Below are 27110 nucleotides of genomic sequence, written 5' to 3' on the forward strand. Positions count from 1 at the left end.
TCTCACCCCCAAATTTTCTACCCTTTCAGTGACACAGGTTTGAAGACGCAATATGAAGCTGCGAGTGATTAGTAGGTTTTCTTTGTGATTTTAATTGCTTTCGTAGAGTCCGCTCGTCGTTATTGTCCCTTGAGATTTCATTTTACATAGAGGGGTTGGTATGGTATATTGTATTTGAGTTCCATTTTTTTTCTTTTGTATCAGATTTATTATCAATAGTATTTATGTGATTATTATTATTTGAAATGCTTATAATTGATATATGACTTTAAAGCATAAAAACAAAAATTTTTGGTATTTTCTTAAAACTGAAACGCGAAAATGATACAAAGGCTCAGTAATTAAATAGTTAATATTAGAAAAGGTTACGTAATGTTCTTTCTAGTATAAATACCATGACTTAAGCAAGGTATTTTGCTAGAAGGGATGTTACAATATGGTATCAGAGCAGGCTTCCTGTAGAGCCTTGAGAGTAGACTGACTATGTTTCATTGCATACTCTGAGTGTCTGTCATGCTTTATGACTTGTTCTAATAACAAGTATTTATTTTTTATATGCATGACTGTATGATGATTAACGTTATTAGTTTACCATTGCCTACCTCATGATATTAAGTTTGACCAACTTAAAATTAATGATTTATGTATATGGGAACACTAATGGATTATCAAAGACAAAATAGAAATAATAGGTAACGCAAATTACAAGGTTTTGGGGCAATGTTAGAAATTAAGTTTTAGAGATTAGTTCCATTTTGACATATAGCTTTTATTTGTGCTTGACGTTATCTCTTTATCAATTGTATTGGACTCTCTAGTTCTTGATCTCTTTCTTAGAATGTGTTCTGAATATTTTCCAATCATATCTTGTCATTCATACATATCCTTGTTTGATTATGTTCCTACTTGTTGCTTGAACCATTAAGGAACATTCAACTTTGACACTGTTCATAAATTTTTTATTTGTAGATTTGATCTTGAATTAGTTTTGGTGCAACGCATAATCCTTGATTCCTAAACCATTTGAAATCTTAAGAGTCGCGATTCATAGCAAGCTAATTATGCGATTTAGTTCTCCTGCTTCACATTCTGTAACTTATGCATACCCTACTTAAATTACAACCCTTGGCTTTATATTCCCTTACAAGAATGATGAAAACTTTGACCTTGTTTTGATGCAATACATTAATGCTAGTAGTTTCTTCTGATATTCTTATTTTGAAATCTCTTATGAAAATAGTTCTATTTTGATTCTTTTTCTGTTTGATTCTGATTGTAACCATTCTTTGAATTCTGAATACGACAACCTTTGATTTTATAAGTACTTTCCTACAAGAAATAAATAATTTCTTTACATAGTTAAAACATGCTTCTTTCTAAAAGTACTATTTACTTTTTTATTAATTTTACAAGAACACCTTATACTAGATTTTCTCATTTAAATATAATTTGATCCTTCTCCAACATTATTCGAATTTTTATGCATATATATTTACTTAATTATGCACCTAGGTATTGTATTCATCAAACATCCTGAAGCAAGATATTTTCTTTTATTCTAGTTAATCTTTGTTTGACAAACTTCACATAATTTATTTTAATTTGAATTTGATTGGACATGATATAACATTTATACTTTGTTTAGTTCTTTTAAAAAATATTGGACTTAAATATTTTCTTTTGAAAAGGATAAATTAATTCCCTCTACTTCAATTTGAAATTGTTCTAAATTGCTGTACTATTTTCCCTATTATGTTCATATTGAAACTCTTTTTATTCAAAATTCTTTCCTATGATTTCAATTTGACCCTTCTTTCGATACATTTCATTGCTTATATACATCCTTGATTATTGATGATTTCACGCATTCTTTCAAATGCTTGCGAAAATACCATCCACGTTCAATTACGAACCTGAGTATTCCTCCCATTTCTCGCAAATACCATTTGTGTCATTTGTCCCTCTCTTTTCAATTTTAGTGTCCCTTATGTGTTAGTTCTTAGGAATGTGATTTATGTGCAAAGAAAGTGAATCTGGTAAGTGTACGAGGTTATAAGGAGTCGTGGAATTTTGAGGTGACGAGGGGAGGTGATCATGCTTTGTCAAGAGTTTTGAACAAATATTGTGCATATTTAATTTTGGATTTTGAAATTTAATTTGCGTTAAGTTATTTTATAAATTCTTGCATCAACTTATATATTTTCTTCTTTATTTATGTTATATGATTTTCTTGATTTCTTTGAAATACTCAAAAGGGGATGTGAATATAAAAATTTTCTCCATCTTATATCAATTTTCGAGGACAAAAATTTTTATAAGGTGGATAGAATATAACATCTCACATTTTTGAAAAATCTAAATATGAATAAATTATGATTTTATCTTATTAAGTTTAAACTTAATAATTTTAGAAATTATTCTATTAGAAATAATTAAAGAGACTCGGAGATAAATTCATTTTGAATCAATTAATATTCTTAAAGTAATTTTATTATAATAGAATATTTTGTATAATTTTAGTAATTGAAAAATAAGAAAGAGTTGTATAGTTTAATTTAAGTAACTTTTATTTTGAATAAGTTATGACTTATTATTAATTTGAACTCTTTATTATATAAACTAATCAATTAAGAGTAATTAAATTAGTTTTACTAATATTTGGAGTTAATTCAATTAATATTCTTGTGTAAATTTTTATAGTTGGTCATTTTATATAATTTAAAAATTATATTATTTAATTTAAATAATTTCTATTATGGATAAATTATGGTTTATTTTATTACTTTAAGCTCTTAGAGATTAATTTATTAGGAATGATTAAATTGATTTTTATAAATACTTTGAGTTTAAGTTAATGTTTATATGTGCAATTTTTATTGTAATTAGTTATTTTATATAAATTAGAATTAAAGTTCTGGTAATGGAAAAAAATGAGAAGTTATATCATATAATTTGAATAATAGATATTTTTGGGTTTAAAACTATGTTTCATAAAATATGATTAATATGTTCATTTTATAATTTAAATTAGAAATAATTATTTTGAATTCATTGATGAAAGAATAAATAAAATTATGTGTTTGAAATTAATTTTTACAGTATTATATTTAAATTCTAAATTTTATTCTATCATGAATATTTTGTAAAATTGTTATATTACTCGTATAGATTTGGATCCTCTAAAATTCTGAATTTCACCTACCAAGAGAAAATATGAAAGAGAAACTATTCAAGGATAAAAGATCACAATTTACCCGCTAAAATAAAAATTTAAAATTTAGAGGATCAAAATTCTACTCGTATATATTTTACCATAACTCTACAATTACCAAATAAAATCCTAATTTCACAAAATTCCTAAATTTCTTACCCTAAATCCCTAAACCTACGTTCAGAAATGGAAAGAAAGGAAACAGGGGAAGCTCAAAGTGGGGAAACGAAAAATCAGAGAAGAGTGGAACCAAGGAGGGAGAACGAAGCAGAGAGGAGAGGGGAAAAGAAGGAGGAAGTGATGGTGGGTGTCACAGCCACTGCCACTGTTGCTATCGCGGAGAGGTAGAGAGAGAACGATGCCGCAAAAACTAGAGGTGCGCGAGGGAGAAGACAATATCGACGAGGGGAAGGAAGAAGGTTCCACCGCTGCCATGTCTTGCCATTGATAGAGCCCTAGCCATCGCTGTCGAAATCGTTACCGTCGATTCTACCTGGATCGCCACTGTTACCAATTCTGTTCAAGACCTACCACTACCGTCGCTGGGAGAAGCTGGACGATAGAGTGTTATGAAGTGGTTCTGCTGCTGCTGTTGTTGAGCCTCATCGCTACTGTCGTTGTTGATTTCCACTAGAGAATGTGCCGCCGTCCTTCTACTGCGGAGAACCAACGCTGGAGTTGCTGTGATGAGCCTGACACTACTACTTTGATTATGGTTTGACTTTTTTTTAATTACGGTCTATTTACACGTTTTACTATCACTTCCATGCTTGTTCTGAGATGATTCCAGTATGTGCGTTGTCTTGGGATCCCCAGGGTTGTGATTGCTCTTAATTTTGATCCAATTTGAATCCGTTGTTTTGTTACATCCTCGATCACTGCTGTGAAGACTAACATTGTTGCTATTTCGGTTGCTTCCTTTACGGTTCCGGTTGCGTGGGAGTCACCGCTGCTGCCATGAAACAAAAAGAAAGGGAGTTGTCACGTTTAATCTATGCGGGTTCGACTAAATCGAGGTAGGAGAGTAAAATTTAAACGGTTTTAATTTAAGAATTCCTATCAAATTTATTAAATAACTATAGATAGGTTTAATTGTTGTAAGTGATTTGGTTATATGAATGTTGAATTGTGGTTGTGATTGTCATTGAATTTGTGGATTTTGTGAAAATGATTGATTATATGTGGATTGTGAACTGTTGATGAGTGTTTGTTGAGAATCTTAAATTTTGATGGTTTATATTGCATTGATTGCCGTTGAGTTAGTTATTTGACCTGAAAATAGTATTGACCTGAAACCAGTTGAAAAAGAAAGCTGAATAAGTTAAGCTGAAACATATTAATTTTGAAGGCCATTGGATTTAATTTGGATTTTATACGGAATTTTGAATATTCAACGTTGCTGTTGTTTTCTGATTTTTAAGCACTACAGAGCAGTCACGATTTTCCTTCTCTTTCTAAGCCTAGATTGATCAGAAAATTATGATTTTTGGTTTATTAGAAAGCCTAATCCAAGACGGTCGCTTGGACATATAAGGTTTGGCAATTGTGAAATCGTTTGGTATTTTAAAAACAGAATTGAAATTGGACTGTTGATGAATGGATTTGTGACGGTTTAGAATTTCTCTAATGAATTTTCGTTGCAAGTATAGTTTCTAAACCAATCAATAATCCTTTCATACAAAAATTTTGTTTGTCACAAGTAACAAAACCCTAATAATCCTAATAACTGAAGTATTTAAATCTCGGGTCGTCTCTCAAAGGAATTGCAGGGTAGTGTTCTTGTTATTGGTTATGAGTTGCATATTTTTGGGGTTTTGATAAGAGACATGAAAGATAAATAGCAAGGAAGTAAACTAATAGCTACAAAGGTCTTGGCAAGGTTTGGTGGTCAAGGATCTCTATCCTTATCACTAACCACAACATGAGAATTGGCAAGGATCAATCCCATTAAGTCATCCTCTAACTAGGTAAAGAAAAGTCAAATGAGCTATATCAATCCAAGTCTATAAGTCCTAGTTCTCCACCAATTCAATTAGTGAGATCTAGAGTTAATGGCTCCTAATCATCAATCACTTGGACATTAGTAACTCAAGAGTTTCTAAGTTACCTTCCCAAGCCAAGAGCATAAAATTCTACTCTAACATCCTTCCAAGTATTTCATCAAATCCTTGGAAGGCACAAAAGGAAAGCATAATAAAATTGCAAGGAAAGTAAATCTACACTACTCAATTGCAAGGAATTAAACAACAACAAATCAAATGAAACTTGAACTGCATCATTTGGACCTCTGTAGCTCAAGTTATGGTCAATTAAGTGTAAAGATGTCAGACTTGACAGCTTTGTGATTCCTTCATTTCTTCATGTGTTCTCCATTTCTACATGCTTTTTCTTCATTCCCTCAATCCAATTCTTGCCTCCTAAATCTGAGATTAGTTAACAAACATATCAACACATCTAATGGAATCAAGGTGAATTAAATTTATCTATTTTAAGACCTAAAAAGCATGTTTTCACTCTTAAGCACAATTAAAGGAGAATTTACAAAACCTTGCTATTTCATTGGATACATGGGAGAAAAGTTGACAAAATCCTCTAAATTCAACACAAGATAAACCCTAAAAATGGGGTTTATCAACCTCCCCACACTTAAACCATAGCATGACCTCATGCTAAACCAAGAAGGATAAGAGAAGGGGTATGGACATTTATTCAATGCAAATAACCTAAATGCATCTATCTATATGAATGCAACTAAATACAAAATGATTCTACCTACTTGGTTAAAAATAAATCGATCCTCCAAGAGAATGTATAAACGGGTAGGGCTAAGGTCATATGACGACTCATGAATCCTACCAATTCAAGTATAAAAATGAAGTTCAAGTAGACTTGCAAGAAGAATGCTCATGAAAGCCGGGAATCAAGGAATTGAGCATCGAACCCTTGCCGGAAGTGTTTGCACTCTATTCGCTCAAGTGTATAGGGTCGATTCTCTCAATTCTCCCCTAATCATGCTTTCCAAGATTTGTTTTTCATCTAACAATCAACATTTATTCAATGCATGCACACATTTATCATGAGGTCTTTTCATAGGTTGTAATGGGGTTAGGGTCAAGGTAGGATGCATATTTTGTCAAGTGGACTTGAAATTTGAATCTTTGATTACCTTAAACTTCCCACCTAACCTATATAGCAACCTATACAATTCTAAACAAACTTAACTACCCATTTTTCACTTTTTCACATACTCATGCATTTTTTTCCTTGATCACAACACATATGCATTGATTATTATTGAGCTTCACTTGGGGCATTTTGTCCCTTTTTATTGCTTTTCTTTTTCTTTTTCTTTTCTTTCTATTTTTTTCTTTTTCTTTTGATATCTACGTATATTTTTTTCTTTCTTTTTATTTTCTCATTTTTTTTCTTTTTGCAATGAAGTATATACAAAGTATCAATGCATATGGTTTTACATTTAATTAACACATGAGTATGTACCCAATTCCCAATATTACCAACAACAATACCATACACCCTTTTATCCCAACCAATATCCCAAGTTTTCCCACACTTGAATGATACTCAAACATACTAGCCTAAGCTAATCAAAGATCCAAATTAAGGACATTTTTTTTTCTCACTTTAAGGCTTGTAATGTGCTAAATTAAGAACAAGTGGGTTAAGCGTAAGCTCAAAGTTGGCTAACAATGGAAGATAAAAGGTAGGCTATTTGGGTAAGTGAGCTAAATGAAATGATGGCCTCAATCATATAAGTGCATGAATACAAGGAATAAGTGGACATATAGAATTAAACAAATCAAGGATCACAATCATAGAAAGAGAACAATGCACATAAGAAGGAAAATAAGTGGTTATAAAATGTAACCACGCAATTAGGCTCAAAACTCACAAGCTTGTGTTCTTAGCTCAAAACCATGTTCCAAAATAAATTCTCTCAAGCAAGTTCAACAACATTTTTTTTCAAATTGGTAGGGTGCCCTAAAAACAGTTTCTTGGAAAAGAAATCATCACCCTAACCAAGTAGTCCTAATAAGAAAGAAGTGGTAAAAATATGTACAAATTCTAACTAACATGCAACCTATCATGCAATGCAATAACTAACTAATATTGGTGTTGAAAAAGGAATTGTTATCCATGGAGATCGGTCAGAAGACCTCCCTACACTTGAAGATTGCACCGTCCTCGGTGCATGCAAAGAAGAGCAAGGTGGATGGGTCGTTACAACTGATGAGTTTTCTTCAAAAGGTTGTGCGGATGACTTGTTTGTTGCCCCATTTAGAAACTTTTCCTTTTTTCTTCTTTTTGGTGGCCAGCCTAAAAAGGGAGAAAAAAGAAAGAAATTAAGCCCATAACAAAGATATCAAAGCAAATAGAACATAGGCGGGGGCTAATGCTAAATAAGAGTAAGGTTCTCAACTACATGGTAGCTACAACATGTAGATGAGAAAGCAATATAAGCAAAGGCATATCAACTAATACTTGATGCAAGAGTAAAGTCAAAGCATGAAGAGCATATTGAGCATCAAGATCAAATAAGAATTGACACGAACAAGATTAATGATAAGCATGAGAGCATTTGGTCCCATCCTAACTCAATCATGATGAAGTACAAAAACAAAGGATAATGAATTAGGACGGACTAAGGCACTAATCTTGTGTGTGGAACAAATATTACAATTAATGCAACAAGTCATGAAGCACCAAAATAATGCAAGAAATTCTCAACAATTGAGTAAGAGAATTTAACACCATTATTAAAATGAAAAACTTAGAAAATAAAATGAAAACAGGCTATAAAAACAAAATTGAAATGCAAAGAATAAAAGTATACAAATGCAATGAACAAAAGAAAATGGAAGATGAGAAAAAAAATCTTTTTTTTTACGACGCCGACGTGTCATGCACGCTTACGCGCCGATACGCAGATTGGCTGAAGGGCGCGTACGCGCCAGGTGCATGCACGCATGGGCTAGGATTAGGCGCAAGGCTCAGCGTCAGCCCAAGGTTGGCCCAACTCTCTGGAAAATGTACCAGGAGGACAGGTGGCACTATCGACGCGCGCGGTTTGGTTTGTGCCTTAGGCCCAATGTTTGCACAGTGCAGGCCTAACTCTCGGGTTTTTGGCTGGGGGTGGAATTTTTGCATCCACGCGTACGCGCCATGTACGCGTGCGTGTGGATGGTCGAAAATGCTTGGGTCACACGTATGCGCCAAGTGCGCGCACGCGTGGGTTGGTGCCCTGTTTTTCAAAATTTTTCCAAATTCTTGCACCAAACCAAGCCTTCCAAACCTCCAAACAGCTACCAAAACACCCTAAAACCTTATTTGACATATTATACTACCAAATATACTCAACTAACTAAACTAAACATGAAATCAAACCTATTCTACCAATATTTACAAAAGAGAAAAATGAAAAAGTTTACCATGGTGGGGTGTCTCCCACCTAGCACTTTTGTTTATTGTCCTTAAGTTGGACTTATGGGAAGCTCCTCTCAAGGTGGCTTGTGCTTAAAATCATCTTGGAACATCCACCAATGCTTGAGTCTCCAATAAGCACCATTCTTAAAAATTAATAACTCCAAGCTTGGGTGGAGTTCCTCACAAACCATGGGCTCCTAAAAGTGGTCCTCATCTTGTAATCCAGGATCCCACACTTTATTTTCACACCCGTCTGTATGTCGAATCTCATTAATTCGTCCGGGTGGCAAGCAAGATGAATTCTCAATGAAGTAACCAAACATCCTTCTAGACCTATGCACTCTAGTTCTACACTAAATCTTGCAATCAAACTTTGAACGTGCAACCATAATGAACCTAGAATAATATTTCCAACCACTAGCCATCTCCCTTTTACTCTTAAAGTTGACCATCCGTCTCAAGCAAACCATATTCAAGGGGAATAATAAAGCTTAAGTATAAGGAATTTACCCACTTGAATGAAAGAATGGATGGTGATGGCTTGGGGAGAGAGGTATTTCCAATGTCCTTGCAAGCTCTACTCCTTTATGTTCTTCCTTGATCACTTCCACCTCTTGACAAACTTCTTCACTTTCAATCCTTTGTTCATCAATTTCATCTATCTCTTCTCCATCACTCAAATCATAAATGAGAGGATGAGAAAAGTCTACCTCTACATTGCTTTCTATGTCATTGGGAGAAGGTTCTTCAAGTTCAAAGGATTCACCACCAAGAAGATTGGATGCATGATCTTCATCTCCAAGGGAACTTGATTCTTGCTTCATTCCCTCCAAGTCTTCATTCGGGAATTGTTTTGGAGGTTGTGCACTCTCCTCCTCAACATCAAATTCAATCTTCTTGGAGATATGTTCTATGGTTCTAGATTCCTATGGAGGTTCCGCATCTCCTAGGTCTTCAACCACTTCTTCCTCTTCTTTAATGATCATAGGCTTCTCCAATTGTTCTAACACAACATAGCATTCCTCCTTCTCCACCGGAGTTTCCAATCTTTCCTTCATGCTACGCTCGTCAATTGATTCTCCACATGTGATCATGGGAGTGCTTTGAGTGCTCAAGTATTGGGAGGCTAACCGGCATACTACCTCGGTCAAGGTAGCCACAAATTCTAGTGTCTTCCTTTACATTTCTCCTTGTCCTTGAAGTATAAGGCTAAGGGTTTCATCCATTGAGGATTGGGGTGGATAAGAGGGTTCATTGTCTTGGAGAAAGGGTTCATGATAGGAAGGTGGTTCTTCTTGATAAGGATGTGGTGGTGTATATTGAGGTTGTTCTTGGGGATATTGGTATTAGAATGGCAGTTCCATGTATGGCTCATATGGTTCAAAAGGTAGTTGGTATGGTGGGGAAGGATTATGGTCATATGGAGGTATTTGGTGAAAAGAGGCTTGTGAGTATGGTTGAGGGCTATGTTGAGGACATGGCTCATAGGCATATGGTGGTGGTTCTTGAAAGTCACAAGAGGATTCACCATAGCCATTGGATTGATATGCATCATAGAATGGCTCTTCTTCATAGTGTATTGGTGGAGGTTGTTGCCATGAAGATTGATCATATGCATATGGCTCCTCCCACCTTTGATTGTCCCATCCTTGATACACATCCTCATTGAAGCCCTCATTTCCTACAACATAGTTAGAACCAAGCTCATAGCCAAAGTGAGAATTCATGATAGCAAAGACAAAAATAAAAGGCACAAAAACAAGGAGATAAAATCTAGCTACTAAATCAAACAAGCAAACTATTCACAATATTCACATATGTACAATAACCAATAACATAACACCATTGCAATTCCCTGGCAACGGCGCCATTTTAATGAATGGATTTGTGATGGTTTAGAATTTCTCTAATGAATTCTCATTGCAAGTATAGTTTCTAAACCAATCAATAATCCTTTTCATACAAAAATTTTGTTTGTCACAAGTAACAAACCCCTAATAATCCTAATAACCAAAGTATTTAAACCTCGGGTCATCTCTCAAAGGAATTGCAGGGTAGTGTTCTTGTTATTGGTTATGAGTTGCATATTTTTGGGGTTTTGATAAGAGACATGAAAGATAAATGGCAAGGAAGTAAACTAATAGCTACAAAGGTCTTGGCAAGGTTTGGTGGTCAAGGATCTCTATCCTTATCACTAACCATAACATGAAAATTGGCAAGGATCAATCCCATTAAGTCATCCTCTAACTAGGTAAAGGAAAGTCAAATGAGCTATATCAATCCAAGTCCATAAGTCCTAGTTCTCCACCAATTCTATTAGTGATATCTGTTAATGGCTCATAATCATCAATCACTTGGACATTAGTAACTCAAGAGTTCCTAAGTTACCTTCCCAAGCCAAGAGCATAAAATTCTACTATAACATCCTTCCAAGCATTTCATCAAACACTTGGAAGGCACAAAAGGAAAGCATAGTAAAATTGCAAGGAAAGTAAATCTACACTACTCAATTGCAAGGAATTAAACAACAACAAATCAAATGAACAATAAAAAAACATGAAAACATAAATTGCATTAAAAGAAAAAGGAAAGAACAAAAGTGTATCAACATAAAAGTAGAGAATTACAAGAATTGAAATACAAAACTAGAGAGAGGAGAAGTAGAAAAAGAAGAATTGATAGAGGAAAAGTAAATCTAAACATGAAATTAACCTAGATCTAAGAAATTCTAATCTAGATCTAACCAAATCCTAATCCTAGAGAGAAGTGAGAGCTTCTCTCTCTAAAACTAACTTTCACTCCAAAACTAATCTAAACTAAACTAATAATGACTAAGTGTGCAATGTGTGTCATCCCTTTTCAATCCTTGGGTTAAATAGCATCAGAAATGAGTTGGATTAGGCCCACAAGGCTTCTAAAATCGCTGGCCACGAATTGCATTAAGTGAATCATGTGCAACCATCGGCATGTACGCGTATAGTGTGCGTGCGTGCCCCTAAACGCAATGCAACTATGGCAAATCTTATATCATTTTGAAGCCTTGGATGTTAACTTTCCACCACAGCTAGAACCGCATCATTTGGACCTCTGTAGCTCAAGTTATGGTCAATTAAGTGAGAAGAGGTTGGGCTTGACACCTTTGCGATTCCTTCATTTCTTCATGAGTTCTCCATTTTCTACATGCTTTTTCTTCATTCCCTCAATCCAATTCTTGCCTCCTAAATCTGAAATCACTTAACAAACATATCCAGGCATCTAATAGAATCAAGGTCTATTAAATTTATTTATTTTAAGACCTAAAAATCATGTTTTCACTCTTAAGCACAATTAAAGGAGAATTTACAAAACCATGCTATTTCATTGGATACATGGGAGAAAAGTTGACAAAACCCTATAAATTCAACACAAGATAAACCCTAAAAAATGGGTTTATCAACTGTCGAGGTTGTTTTGGTGACAACCTTGAATATGAGATTTAAGAATAGATTTTTTATACTATTATCAAATTTTTTTGAGAATATATTGTTGTGACAATTGCTGATAAAAGGCTAGTGAAATGTTGAGAAAGAGGGGACCTATAAGGGTGGCTAAGTCCTATTTTCAGAGGAGATTATGTCCAAATTTTTATAAAAGTATAAGGACTTAATCAAAATGAATATTTAAGGCTTGTTTAATGATAATAGCTTCAATGATTCTTTTGAGAAAAGATATTTGGTTTATGAAGTTGTTGGCAAGGACGTGGGTTTTGTCCCACTTGTTTATGTACGATTATAAAAGAGAAAAGAGTAATATGAGCAGAGTAAAGAGACAAAGAGAAAATAGTAACATGATAAAGAGATTAAAGAACAAGTAGAGGGCCTATTGAAAGGTCATTTGTTGTATTAAGGCAACTCCAAAGATATTTGTATGTTCAATTGCTACATTAAGGCAGTCAGATAGATAGTGGTACGACCACAGAACATTTTCCAGTGTTACACAGCTGTTGAGGGCTGTACCTATAACTGATAACTTGGGATCACTCGCAAAGAATATTATTTCATATGTAACAACCCAGTTTTTCGAGTACGCGAGATCTTTTCTGAAGGCACGGATTTCTCCGAAAGATCAGTAAAGGGAACACCTCTGTTGTATCATCAAGCATCTCAATCCTCATTATCATTATGTCATCCTTAAGCTAGAACCTCTTTTGAAGCAAGCTCGATGACGTAGTCATGAAGAACCTAGTTTTTGAACTGTATCGGTTAGGAGTTTTGATTCTAGTTTTCGTAAATAGTCACTGTTTGACGAACCGGACTCGATTCATGAGAGAAGAGAGATAATAGTATAGTATTATCATTACATTAGTATTAGAAGATTTTTGAATGATATTATAAGGTTACCTGGTTGATTTTAGTTAAAAACAGAAAATCGGTTTAACCGGGTTCACAGTTTAATGGTGCAGCTTAGCACCAGCACTCTCTGATGACTTTAGCAATGCTAAGGCCTTATAATACATGTTCTATTCTCATAATAAATATGTTACTAGTGTCATTTATGCTATTAGATCAGAAAAGAATTTTTAGAGATGTTTTTACAAGTGTTCCGATACATCTAGTTTTAGTAGCTATACACCTGAGATATTTTAATATTATTTTACCCCACCTCTAAGCCAACCAATCACAACTCACCTTACACCCCCAATACCTCCAAGGCTGCCTCATTTGCTCATTGTGTCCAAAAATCATCAAGAGAAAAAGGAGAGAAAGTTCTTGGTTCAAAAATCTTCAAAGCTTGATTTCTTCTGAACTAAAACTCAAATCAAAACTCCGATTTCACCAAAATGATCCTCTGTTCTTCCTCTACATAACCATGTAACATATCAAGGCTGGAGATAAGGTGAGATGGCTGTCACCCTCCCTCTTCAATTCGGTTTTCAAGGAAACATGCATGAACATGTGTTTTCTTGATGTTCTTCCTTAGGAATTATGCTTAACTTGACATGAGGGCCAAGAAATGTTAATTTCTAGCAAGTCTAAGGTGAGATATCCCTTCCTAAAATTCTGAGTAAGATTTGGCTAGTTGAGGGTGTTTGGATTTAAAGTTGTTCTTGATGTGATTTAGGAGGAAAAAGTGCTTAAGGACCACCTGAAAGTATAACCAAATTAGGAGTAGAAAAACCAGGTAGGGTTTGATGAAATTAATCTTGATTATTTGTGTTTGAGTTATGTGAATATTTTATGATTTGGCTGTGCTAAAAATTGGTTCCATACGTGATTGATTCTTGGTGAAAATTTGGTGAAATTTTGATGAAATTTGATGAAATTCAAGCCTTGAGTTCATGTTCTTGGAGCTGCTGGAAAAATGAAACCCTAGGCCAAAATTGGGGTTCAATTTGTGTTAAAATCATGTGGAAAATATGGGGGTTTAGTGGCTTCTAATTTATTATGAATTATGATAAAAATCGGTTACTAAAAAGATTGAAAAGCCGGTGAAAACAGAGAAAGAATTTGAAGAATTTATGAAGAACACGAAGAACACTTTGAGTGTGGTGAAGAACAATGAATAACACCTTTTAGATCTTGAAAAGGGTAAGAAAGTAAATATTTTGGTGTTTGGGGGTTATTTTGTAATTTCGAAAAGTTAGGGTGGTTAAAAGTAGAAATATTAAAAGTTATGGGTGGTAAAAAGTGAATTTAAAAGGTTAAAAGTTAAAGAGGGGTAATTTTCGAAAATTTAATAATAAAATAATAAATAATAATAAAATATTAAATAATAATATTTAATTAAAAATAATATTTTAATAAAAATAATAAAATAATGCAGAAAACTTTAAGCGCAAAATCTCGTAATTACCTTCATAAAACACTTAGGGAGTGGTAATAATATGATAGTGAGGCAAAGGTAAAGGAAAGATAAGAAGTTAAAGAAAAGATAAAAACCAAAGAAAATTCTGTAAAGTTTTAATAACAGAAAATCAGACAGAGATTAGTGAACGAACTAGGGCAACATAGTTAGTCCTTGAGTTGCGACTAGGGTTAGGTATTATATGAAAACTTAAACTATTTCAGTATAGACTTAATGAACCTATACTTGGGACAGGCTAACTATTCATTCCAAAATTTATATAAGATTTAAAAATATATGTTAAGTAGAGAAATCAGAGCAGAGTAGAGAAACACAAAGAACAGAATAATCAGAGTAGAGGAAAGAGATAAAGAGAAGAAGAGTAACATAGATATAAAGGAAAGAGTAATCAGAGAAAAGTAAAGAGATACAGAGAACAGAATAACCAGAGCAGAGTAAAGAGATACAGATAAAAGAGAAACCAGAACAGAGTAAAGAGATATAAAGAGAAGAGTAATATAACAAATAACATATAGGAAAAGAGTGTAAAAATAAAGAGTTAAGCCTTGTGGCATGATATTCTATTGTATATTCATCTACTACTTTTCCGTTGGCCCTAGAGGTCCTGTAGGCCCAAGTTCACCTACAGTAAGTTGTTATTCCTGTAGGCCGAAGTTCACCTACAGAGAGTTGCCATTTCTGTAAGCCGAAGTTCACTTACAGGAGTGCTATTTTTGTAGGCCGAAGTTCTGATGCGCGAAAACTTTCTCTCGACCAATTTTCTTTCGGCAAGTGTACCGGATTGTCGTCAAGTAAAAGCTCAGAAATGAGTGAGGTCGAATCCCACAGGGATTGGTAGATCGATCAATTATAATTGGAGAATTATGCTAGTCGAGCAAAATCAGAATTGAATTGAGAATTGCAGAAAGTAAAATTGGCGGGAAACTTAAATTGCAAGAAATTAAAGGAACAGAAAATTAAATTGCAAGGAATTAAAGTGCAGAAGCTTAAATTGCAAGAAATTAAATAGGAAGTGGGAATTAGCATGAAATTAAAGGCAGAAAGTAAATAGAATGGGTAGATCAGAGATGGGGGAATTCATTGGGTTCAGGAGATGTATAATTCTCTGGATCAAATTCATTTTCAACTCTTCCACAATCAATACATTCATTGATCTCCTTGGCAATCTTAAGTGATTGGATCCTAATTCCTTGGCTCACCAATCTCACTAAGCATGAACAATTGCCCAATTCCTTGATTTAAGTGCTCATGGGAAGAGATGAAGTTTGGTCACTGATTATACCACACAAATTCATATATCAAAATGTTGGTAGGATTACATGTCACTATATCCATCCAAACCCCAATCTAATCCAATGTGATAAAGCATTTCTAGCATGATCTCCTCATTCCTCTTCCAAGGTTCCGAGGAGATCCAATTATGAATAGCTTCTTTCCCAAGATAACTATCTAATTGGATGAAGAACGAAAGCTTTCTAGTAAAATCAAGAGAAAAGAAAGAAGAAGATGAATGAAAACTAATATTGATCTATTGAATTACACAGAGCTCCCTACCCAATGAAAAGGGGTTTAGTTGTTCATAGCTCTAAAAATAGAAATTGGAATTGTCAAATACATTCTCAAATTCAAAGTGCGGTAAATGAAAACTCAGAAAAAAACGAAGAAATTGGAAAAAAAAGTCCCCCTAACTTAATTTCTAAGCTATTTATACACTTTCTTCTATTAATCTTCAAGCTTTGAATTGGGCTTTTGGCCTTGATGGAGTTGGGTTGAAGATGGCTCCAATTGGTTGCCCTTGATGTTGAGAAGAGATCTGTTTGAAACTTGGAACTCTGATGCTACATGTTTGAGTCAACGTTTGAGGGCCAACGTTGACTCAAACGCCACTTTGAATCAGACCAGCAAAAACCAGAAAGCTTGCTGTCATTGGTGTTTGACTTAACGTTGGAGGGCCAACGTTCAGCTTACCCACGCGTACGCGTGCTTCACGCATCCGTGCAAAAGGGTCAAAAATGCACATCCACGCGTACGCGTGCTTCACGCGTGCGCGTGGATGCAAATATTTTCACTTTTCAGCTTCAGGGGACGATGGCCTCAGCGTTGGACCCCTAACGTAACCTCCAATGTTGGCATTATCACGCATGCATGTACTGCACGCTAACACGTAAACTGTCTTTTTTTTCTATCCATGTGTACGCGTGCTTGACGCTCTCGCGTGAAATCTGAGATTTTTCTTAGTCACGCGTACGCGTACACCACGCTTTCGCGTGCATTGCCTTATTTTCAATCCACACGTATGCGTCACTAACGCGTACGTGTCGATTTCAAAAATTTCAAATCAAAATTTTGGGCTAAGTATCGCGGACGTTGGAGGCTAGCGTTTGAGGTAACGTTGGACCTCCAACGTTCGATTTTGACGCAAACGCGTGACGCACGCTTGCGCGCGGATATCAAATTTTGCTTTTTTTCACGCGTACGCGTCAGCCAAAATTCCCTTAGCTCCAGAATTGAATTTTCATTATGATGTTGGGGTAATGTTGGATGTCCAACGCTACCTCAAACGTGAGCATCAGCAGTGTTTATAGAGAGGTGCTCTATTTCTCTTCCAACGTTTGATGCAACGTTGGTGGTCCAACTTGGCCACCAACGTTGCTTCCTTTTCATCATTTTCATGCTCCTTCTTCAACATTCCTCCATGCTTTCCTTCACCTATCATTAGCCAATGAATGCATCAAAGCCTTGCTAAAGTCATGAGAATTCTTATCATTCTTAGCATACAAGCAATCATAGCATAAATCATCATGAAATTGCATCAAATTACTCATGGTTGAATGAATATAGGCAAACACGAATTTCTACCCAATTTGCTTACTTATAGCTCAAGAAAGTGCATAAAACCTATCAAAAACAAAGAAAAAGGCTAGTGAAACTAGCCTAAGATGCCCTGGCATCACACCACCAAACTTAAATCTTGCTTGTCCCTAAGCAAGTACTAAATTATTATGAAAAAGGAATGAAACAGAAGGGAGTATTCACATCAGCAAGCATTATTTCATAGTTGATGGGGTTTTATGCAGAAAATGCAGTAGCTAACTTCTTATTGATCTTTTGGCATATATTGTCTCCTTCAAGCATCAATTAACACATTGCTATGACCTCTCATTATTTACTCATCCTTGGTAATTGCTTTTCTTCATTTTCTTTCCTGTAAGCTTTAGCTCAGTGTCCTGTGTGTAGCATTTTCTTAGCTTATTTGCACTCACACATTATTCACTACAGACACTTGGCTCACATTTCTTCTTAGAACATTGATGCCCAGCACCTCTTTGGGTTACTAAATGTCTTGTAACTAGGTTGCTCTTGATAATGAACTTTTGGTTGATAATCCTGGGTTAGTTAACCCAAGTTACCAAGTGTTAAAGCACTCCATAAAACCTAATCATCCAAGCAGATCCTAGTACAACGACACCACAGGCATATGTCTTAAGCTCCAAGCTATTGGTGTCTAGCCTTATTTATTGCTTTCTTTTGTTTTTACTGCCACTTTGGCTTTTCTTTTCTTTCTTTCTATTTGTTTCCCTTTTCGACCAAGGACTTTTATTTACTAAGATTCATAGACAGTAGGCTAACTTTCTCTTAGAAATAGAGCAATCTATCCTTTTATTCATTTGTAAGTGAGCTACTACACAATCAAACACGCACCTCCACTTACTGTTATCTTTGCTACTTGCTAAAAAGGAACTATTCCACTTATTTGTTCAAACATTTCTTTTATTGAAATTGAAAAGGCTCAGGGGACAAGACAAACATTTAGATAGGTGAAATTGAAAGCACACACACTTAGGCTAACACACTTATTGCAAGATTAAACACACAGGATGCAAGATGACTAAAACTAAAAGTTAACTATTAACATGTGAACATTCAGGCTTCCAATTCAAAGTACTTCAAAGCTGATGGAATTAAGTAACAATACAACCTCTTGGTGGTGCTTTCTAGTTGCTTCCTCTCTGCTATCATCATCTGTGGCTTTAGTGATCTTCTTTTTGTCCTTTGATGATAATGCATAGATCTTCCAAGGGTTGATTGAATTCCTACAAAGGCTACTGAAAGCTGCTTGTTCCCCAAGCACTTGAGAGGTTGCTAGTATGCATGTATATTTATAGGCTTTTAAACTTAGATTGGTGTGTGAACACCAAACTTAGTTTCTTGCCTTATGCAGCCAATTGGATCTTATGCAGAGAACTTCAAGTACTTTTATTAAGAAAGTAACCTATGAACTAGAAAACAACTAGGAACTAAATAACAAACAAGAATTGGAAAACAAACACTTTTGAGTAATTTCCCTGATTGTTTGGAGCTGACAACTAATTATGCTAGGGTGCATTGCGTCCTTCATGCAATCCATGGTGGGACACCAAACTTAGAATTATACAATTACCCTTAGATTTCTTTGGTGTGCAACAGCAAACTGAGCTCCTTGCAATACAGAGAATTTAGTTACTGTTATTGACTAGCAATGAAAGGCGAATTACCTTTGGTTGGGTTGCCTCCCAACAAGCGCTCTTTTATCGTCACTAGCTTGACGTCCTTCTCTCTCAAGTGAGTCTATATTTTATCTTGGACTCTTCTACCATGTCACCCAAGTAGTGTTTGAGTCTATGTCCATTCACAGTGAAGGTCTGTTGTGAGCTTTCTTCCATGATCTCTATGTATCCATAAGGTGAGACTTTAGTGATAACAAAAGGGCCTTACCACCTTGATCTTAACTTCCCAGGGAACAGTTTTAGTCTGGAGTTGTAGAGTAGCACTCTCTGTCCTTCCTCAAAACTTCTTGGTGCCATCTTGAGGTCATATCTTTCCTTTGCCTTTTCTTTGTACATTTTAGCATTTTCATAGGCTTGGAATCTGAACTCTTCTAATTCTTGCAGTTGCAAGAGCCTCCTTTCACCAGTAGCTTTGTTATCAAAGTTCAATAACTTGAGAGCCTAGAAAACCTTGTGTTCAAGCTCTAATGGCAGGTGACAAGCCTTACCATACACCAATTTATATGGGGACATGCCAATTGGTGTTTTGAAGGTTGTTCTGTATGCCCAAAGAGTATCATCAAGCTTCTTTGACCAATCCTTTCTTGAAGCTCCCACTGTCTTTTCCAGGATTCTTTTTAGCTCTCTGTTGGATATTTCTGTCTGGCCACTTGTTTGGGGATGATAGGGTGTGGCAATCTTGTGCTTCACTCCATATCTTAGGAGGAGGTTCTCTAATGGTCTATTGCAAAAATGGCTTCCTCCATCACTGATGAGTGCTCTAGGAACTCCAAACCTGCTGAAGATATTCTTTCTGATGAAGTTCAGAACCACCTTGTTGTCATTTGTAGGGGTTGCAATGGCCTCCACCCATTTTGATACATAATTCACTGCCACCAAAATATAATTATTTGAGTATGAGGTTGGGAATGGTCCCATGAAATCAATCCCTCATACATCAAACAACTCAAGTTCCAGGATGAATTATTGTGGCATTTCATTCTTTTTGGGCAAATTTCCAGCCCGTTGACATTCATTGCATTCTTCACTAACTCTCTTGCATCTTTGAAGATGCTAGGCCAAAAGAACCCACACTGCAAGACTTTTGCTGCGATTCTCTCTCCTCCAAAATGGCCACCATAGCAGGATCCATGACAATTCCATAAGACTTCCTTTCCTTCCTCCTTTGAAACACATCTTCTGAGCAATCCATCCGAGCATTTCTTGAATAAGTGTGGCTCATCCCAAATGAAGTACTTTGCATCATTGATGAGTTTCCTCTTTTGATGCTTGTTGATCATTGAAGGGAAGTTCCCAGTTGCCTTAAAATTAGCAATATCTGCAAACCAGGGTGCCTTATGAACCAGCATTAATTGCTCATCAGGGAAGAATTCATTGACACTTGTTTTGTGGGTGCTACCTTCTTCACATGGGATTTGGGACAAATGATCTACTACTTTGTTCTCCACTCCCTTCTTGTCTTTAATCTCTATGTTGAATTCCTGCAACAGCAAAATTCACCTTATTAGTCTTGGTTTTGACTCTTGTTTTGCAAGTAAATATTTTAGTTCTGCATGATTAGTGAAAACAATAACTTTAGATCCAATGAGATACGATATAAACTTATCAAATGCAAACACTATTGCCAATAGTTCCTTCTCAGTAGTGGTATAATTCCTTTGAGTTTCATTCAAAACCTTGCTGGCATAATATATAACATGCACTAAATTGTCTTTCCTCTGTCCAAGCACTGTCCCAACAGCAAGGTCTGATGCATCACACATCAGTTCAAAAGACAAATTCCAATCTGGTGGGGCAATGATAGGTGCTGAGGAAAGCTCTCTTTTCAGTGTTTCAAATGCTAGTGTGCACTTTTGATCAAATACAAAAGGTGTATCAGAGACTAATAGGTTGCTCAAAGGTTTTGCAATTTTGGAAAAATCTCTGATAAACCTTCTGTAGAAACTAGCATGGCCTAAAAAACTCCTAATTGCCTTGATATTACTAGGTGGAGGTAATTTCTCAATTAATTCCACCTTAGCTTTGTCTACTTCTACGCCTTTTTCAAAAATTTTATGGCCAAGGACAATCCCTTCTGTTACCATAAAATGGCATTTCTCCTAATTTAAAACTAGGTTTGTCTCTTGGCACCTTTTTAACACTAAGGAAAGCTGATTAAGGCAATTAGAAAAGGAATTTCCAAAAACCGAGAAATCATCCATGAAGACTTCAATGAATTTTTCAATCATGTCTGAGAAAATAGACAACATGCATCTTTGGAAAGTTGCAGGGGCATTGCACAATCCAAAAGGCATGCGCCTGTAAGCAAAAACTCCATATGGACAAGTGAATGATGTCATTTCTTGATCTCTTGGATCAACCACTATTTGATTATAACCCGAATATCCATCAAGAAAGCAATAATATGCATGTCCTGCCAATCTTTCCAGCATCTGGTCTATAAAGGGAAGTAGAAAGTGATCCTTTCTAGTTTCCTCATTGAGTTTCCTATAGTCAATGCACATCCTCCAGCCTGTTATCGTTCTTGTGGGTATGAGTTTATTCTTCTCATTGGGTACAACTGTGATTCCTCCTTTCTTTGGAACCACATGGACAGGACTCACCCATGGGCTGTCGGAAATCGGATATATGACTCCTGCATGCCATAGCTTCATCACTTCTTTTTGGACCACTTCTTTCATGACAGGATTCAATCTTCATTGGGCTTTAATGGATGGTTTTGAGTCATCTTCCAGCAAGATCTTATGCATACATAAGGATGAGCTTATCCCTTTTAAGTCAGCAAGGGTCCATCTAATGGTATCACGGTGCTTTTGCAGCACCTTGATTAATTCCTCTTCCTGTTCTTGACTGAAGGCAGAATTGATGATCACTCGGTAACTTCCATCCCTTCCCAAGTATGCATACTTAAGAGTAGGAGGAATTGCTTTCAGCTCCAGTTTGGGTGCTTCTTTCTCCGTTTTCCTCTCCTCCAATGTGCTTGGAATAAGCATTCTAGCTGAGTTAACCTCAGCAACCTCATCATTTAATATGGAGTCACCTTTTGTCAATTCTCCAAGTGCTTCTTCAAAGGTTTTTTGTACCACAATTTCTACTGCATCTAGCCTCATACACTCTCTCAGTGACTCTGGTGGGTAGCTCATGGCTTTGAATACATTGAACACCATCCTCTCCTCATGTAGCCTAAGGGTAAGTTCACCCTTTTTGGACATCAATGATGGCTCCAGCAGTGGCTAAAAATGGCCTCCCCAAGATTATTGAGGCTTTAGCTTCCTCCTCCATATCCGACACCACAAAGTCAGCAGGAAAGATGAAGTCTCCTACCTTCACTAGCAAGTCTTCCACTATTCCATAAGGGAATTTAAATGACCGATCTGCCAATTGGAGAGCCATTCTTGTTGGTTTGGCTTCCTCAATCTTTATTCTCTTCATCATTGTTAGGGACATTAAATTTATACTAGCTCCCAAGTCACCTAAGGCTTTTTCAACTGTTATTTCCCCTATGATGCAGGGAATTCAGAAGCTTCCCATGTCCTTCAATTTTTGAGGCAGCTTGTGTTGGATGATAGCACTACATTTCTCAGTTAAGATCACGGTTTCATCATTCCTCCAACTTCTTTTCTTGGTCATCAATTCCTTCAGAAACTTAGCATAAAGTGGCATTTGTTCTAGTGCTTCTGCAAAGGAAATATTGATCTGAAGTTTCTTGAAAATCTCCAAAAATTTAGAGAACTGGCTGTCCTTTACATTCTTCATTAGGCGTTAAGGGTAAGGAGCCTTTGGAACATATAGATTTAAGACTTCCTTGTCTTCTGATGAACTGGGACTAGGTGTTTGTGCTTCTTCCTTGTCAATTAAACTGCCCGCTTCCTTCTCTCTTTTGAGTTTCCCTTGGAGTCTCCTTCAATTCTTTTTCGCTTCTGAGGGTAATAGCTTTGCATTCCTCTCTTGAAGTTGTCCTGGTGGCATTACTTGAACTGTGGCCAGTAGCTTGCTTGGACAAGTATCCAATTTGTGCTTCAAGCTTTTGAATGGCAGCATCTTGATTTAGCCAATTGGATGTTACTTCCTCCTTGAATTTCTTTATGTCTTCAAACTCCTTGCAAAGGTTTGCAAGCATAGCTTCCATCCTGGCCATTATGTCTTGATCATGTGGTGATGGTTGGGTAGAATTGGGATGTTGAGAGTGGTTGTTATGGTTTTGATATGGTGGCTGTGAGTAGGTGTTTTGTGTGGTATGGTATGGTTTTTGGTTGGAGTTTTGGTGAGTGGAGTTGTTGTATTAGGTTGGATTGTGTGATCTGTGATCTTGGCCTTGGTTTTGTTAGTTTCCCCACCCAAAGTTTGGGTGGTTTCTCCAACCAAAATTATAGGTTTTAGAGTATGGATCATTGGCTTGCCTAGATAAGTTTCCAAGGTAATTAGCTTCCTCCCAGTTAGCTCCTTCTTCTATCTCCAATTCCTCTTCTGCCAGTTGCTTGATTATCATCTTGTTGGCGGCCAGGAGTGTATCCATATGGTTCAATTCCAAGACTCCCCTATTGTTGCTCCTATCTGAGGCATAAAAGTACTCATTGCCAGCCACTATCTCTATCACATCAATGGCTTCTTCAATGGTCTTCTTCTTGTTTAGGGAACTTTCAGATGAATGATCTACAGCTTTTCTTGATTTGCAATTCAATCCTTCATAGAAAATGTGGATTTGCACCCACTCATTGAACATGTCAGGGGGCATTTCTTTGTCAAGTATTTGAATCTTTCCCAGGCTTCATAAATAGTTTCACCATCTTGCTGTCTGAATGTCTGCACTTCAGTTCTGAGCCTGTTTACTCTTTGTGGAGGGTAGAACCTTGTCAAGAATCTGCCCATTACGTCTTCCCAGGTTGTCAAGCTTTCCTTGGAAAATGACTCTAGCCATTTTGATGCTTTGTCCCTCAAAGAAAATGGAAACAGTAACAATCTATAGGTGTCAGGATGAACACCATTAGACTTAACCGTGTCACATATCCTTTGGAATTTAGTGAGATGTTCATTAGGATCTTCTTGTGCACTTCGTCCAAAAGAACAGTTGTTCTGGACAAGAGTTATGAGCTGAGGCTTTAATTCAAAATTATTAGCATGGATGGTTGGCCTCTGAATGTTGCTACCATAATTTCCTGGATTTGGATTGATGTATGATCCCAGGACTCTCCTCTCTTGCCCAGCAGGGTTAGCTCCACCCCTTCTGGCATGGTTATTCACCTCTTCTTCATGGTGGTTTTCCATATCATCCTCCATGGTTATATCAAAGTATTCCTCCTCTTTTTCAGTACCAACAACCCTCTTTCCTCTTGCTTCCCTTCTTAGTCTCAGGAAAGTTCTCTCCGGTTCACTATCAAAGGAAGTTGAAGTCTCCTTTCTCCTACCTGTCATACAATGAACGAGTACAAGAAATAGAAAGTGTAGAGTCTACTAAAATAGATTATACTTAGCTTGGTTAGAGCAATTGAGGCAGTTAATCAAACAGTTAATGAGTTAGTGAGTTAGTATGCTGGAAAGTAAAGCAATAAAGAGAAATTCAAAATGAATGACTAAAAATTGCAGAAAACTAAATGAACAACTAAAATGGAACTTCCAGTAACAAAAGAAAATAAAAATGCTCAATCTAGTTATCCTTCAATTTGGTAATTGTCAATACAACACCAATCCCTGGCAACAGCACCATAAACTTGATGCGCAAAAACTATCTATCGACAAACTTCCTTCCGGCAAGTGCACTGGATTGTCGTCAAGTAAAAATTCACAAAAGAGTGAGGTCAAATCCCACAGGGATTGGTAGATCGATCAATTATAATTGGAGAATTATGCTAGTCGAGGGAAATCGAAATTGAATTGAGAATTGCAGAAAGTAAAATTGGCGAGAAACTTAAATTGCAAGAAATTAAAGGAACAAAAAATTAAATTGCAAGGAATTAAAGTGCAGAAGCTTAAATTGCAAGAAATTAAATAGGAAGGGGGAATTAGCATGAAATTAAAGGCAGAAAGTAAATAGAATGGGTAGATCAGAGATGGGGGAATTCATTGGGTTCAGGAGATGTATAATTCTCCAGATCAAATTCATTTTCAACTCTTCCGTAATCAATGCATTCATTGATCTCCTTGGCAATCTTTAGTGATTGGATCCCAATTCCTTGGCTCACCAATCTCTCTAAGCCTGAACAATTGCCCAATTCCTTGATTTAAGTGCTCATGGGAAGAGATGAAGTTTGGTCACTGATTATACCACACAAATTCATAGATCAAAGTGTTCGTAGGATTACATGTCACTATATCCATCCAAACCCCAATCTAATCCAATGTGAGAAAGCATTTCTAGCATGATCTCCTCATTCCTCTTCCAAGGTTCCGAGAAGATCCAATTATGAATAGCTTCTTTCCCAAGATAACTATCCAATTAGATGAAGAACGAAAGCTTTCTAGTAAAATCAAGAGAAAAGAAAGAAGAAGATGAATGAAAATTAATATTGATCCATTGAATTACACAGAGCTCCTTACCCAATGAAAAGGGGTTTAGTTGTTCATAGGTCTAAAAATGAAAATTGGAATTCTCAAATGCATTCTCAAATTCAAAGTGCAGTAAATGAAAACTCAGAAAAAAAATGAAGAAATTGGAAAAAAAAGTCACCCTAACTTAATTTCTAAGCTATTTATACACTTTCTTCTATTGATCTTCAAGCTTTGAATTAGGCTTTTGACCTTGATGGAATTGGGTTGAAGATGGCTCCAATTGGTTGCCCTTGATGTTGAGAAGAGATCTGTTTGAAACTTAGAACTCTGATGCTTCACGTTTTAGTCAACATTTGAGGGCCAACGTTAACTCAAATGCCACTTTGAATAAGACTAGCAAAAACCAGAAAGCCTGCTGTCATTAGCGTTTGACTCAACGTTAGAGGGCCAACGTTCAACTTACTCACGCGTACGCATGCTTCACGCGTGCGCGTGGATACAAACATTTTCACTTTTCAGCTTCAGGAGACGTTGGCCTCAGCGTTGGACCCCCAACGTACCCTCCAACGTTGGCATTATCACGCGTGCGCGTACTCCATGCTAACGCATAAACTGTCTTATTTTTCTTAGTCACGCATACGCGTACACCACGCTTACGCATGCATTGCCTTATTTTCAATCCACGCATATGCGTCGATTTCAAAACTTTCAAATTAAAATTCTGGGCTGAGTATCGCGGACGTTTGAGGCTAGCGTTTGAGGTAACGTTGGACCTCCAACGTTCGATTTTGACGCATACGCGTGACCCACGCGTACGCGTGGATGGTCAATTTTTGCCACTCCATGCGTGCGCGTGACGTACGCTTGTGCGCGGATATCAAATTTTTCTTTTTTTCACGCGTACGCGTCATTGACGCGTACACGTCACCCAAAATTCCCTTAGCTCCAGAATTGAATTTTTCATTACCACGTTGGGGGTAATGTTGGATGTCCAACGCTACCTCAAACGTGAGCATCAACAGTGTTTGCAGAGAAGTGCTCTGTTTCTCTTCCAATGTTTGATGCAACGTTGGTGGTTCAACTTGGCTACCAACGTTGCTTCCTCTTCATCCTTTCCATGCTCCTTCTTCAACCTTCCTCCATGCTTTCCTTCACCTATCATTAACCAATGAATGCATCAAAGCCTTGCTAAAGTCATGAGAATTCTTATCATTCTTAGCATACAATCAATCATAGCATAAATAATCATAAATTTGCATCAAATTACTCATGGTTGAATGAATATAGGCAAACACGAATTTCTACCTAATTTGCTTACTTATAGCTCAAGAAAGTGCATAAAACCTATCAAAAACAAAGAAAAAGGCTAGTGAAACTAGCCTAAGATGCCCTGGCATTAAATTCACCTATAGAAAGTTGTTGTGTTGTGTTTATATTATTCCTGTAAGTCGAAGTTCACTTACAAGGGCACCATTTCTGTAAGCCGAAGTTCACTTACAGAGGTGTTATTTCTGTAGGCCGAAGTTCACCTACAGAAAGTTATTTTTGTTGTGTTTAGATTATTCCTGTAAGCCAAAGTT

General features: G+C 36.3%; 1 non-coding gene across 1 annotated transcript; it reads left to right on the forward strand.

Moving 5' to 3' along the window:
* The first annotated feature begins 23765 nt into the window (after positions 1-23765).
* Positions 23766-23868, forward strand: LOC112781287 (small nucleolar RNA R71). The gene has a single exon (XR_003192072.1). It is a non-coding gene; the product is annotated as a small nucleolar RNA R71 (small nucleolar RNA).
* Positions 23869-27110: the final 3242 nt, after the last annotated feature.

This window comes from Arachis hypogaea, chromosome 19 (genome assembly GCF_003086295.3).
Source record: "Arachis hypogaea cultivar Tifrunner chromosome 19, arahy.Tifrunner.gnm2.J5K5, whole genome shotgun sequence".
Taxonomy (NCBI): Eukaryota; Viridiplantae; Streptophyta; class Magnoliopsida; order Fabales; family Fabaceae; genus Arachis; species Arachis hypogaea.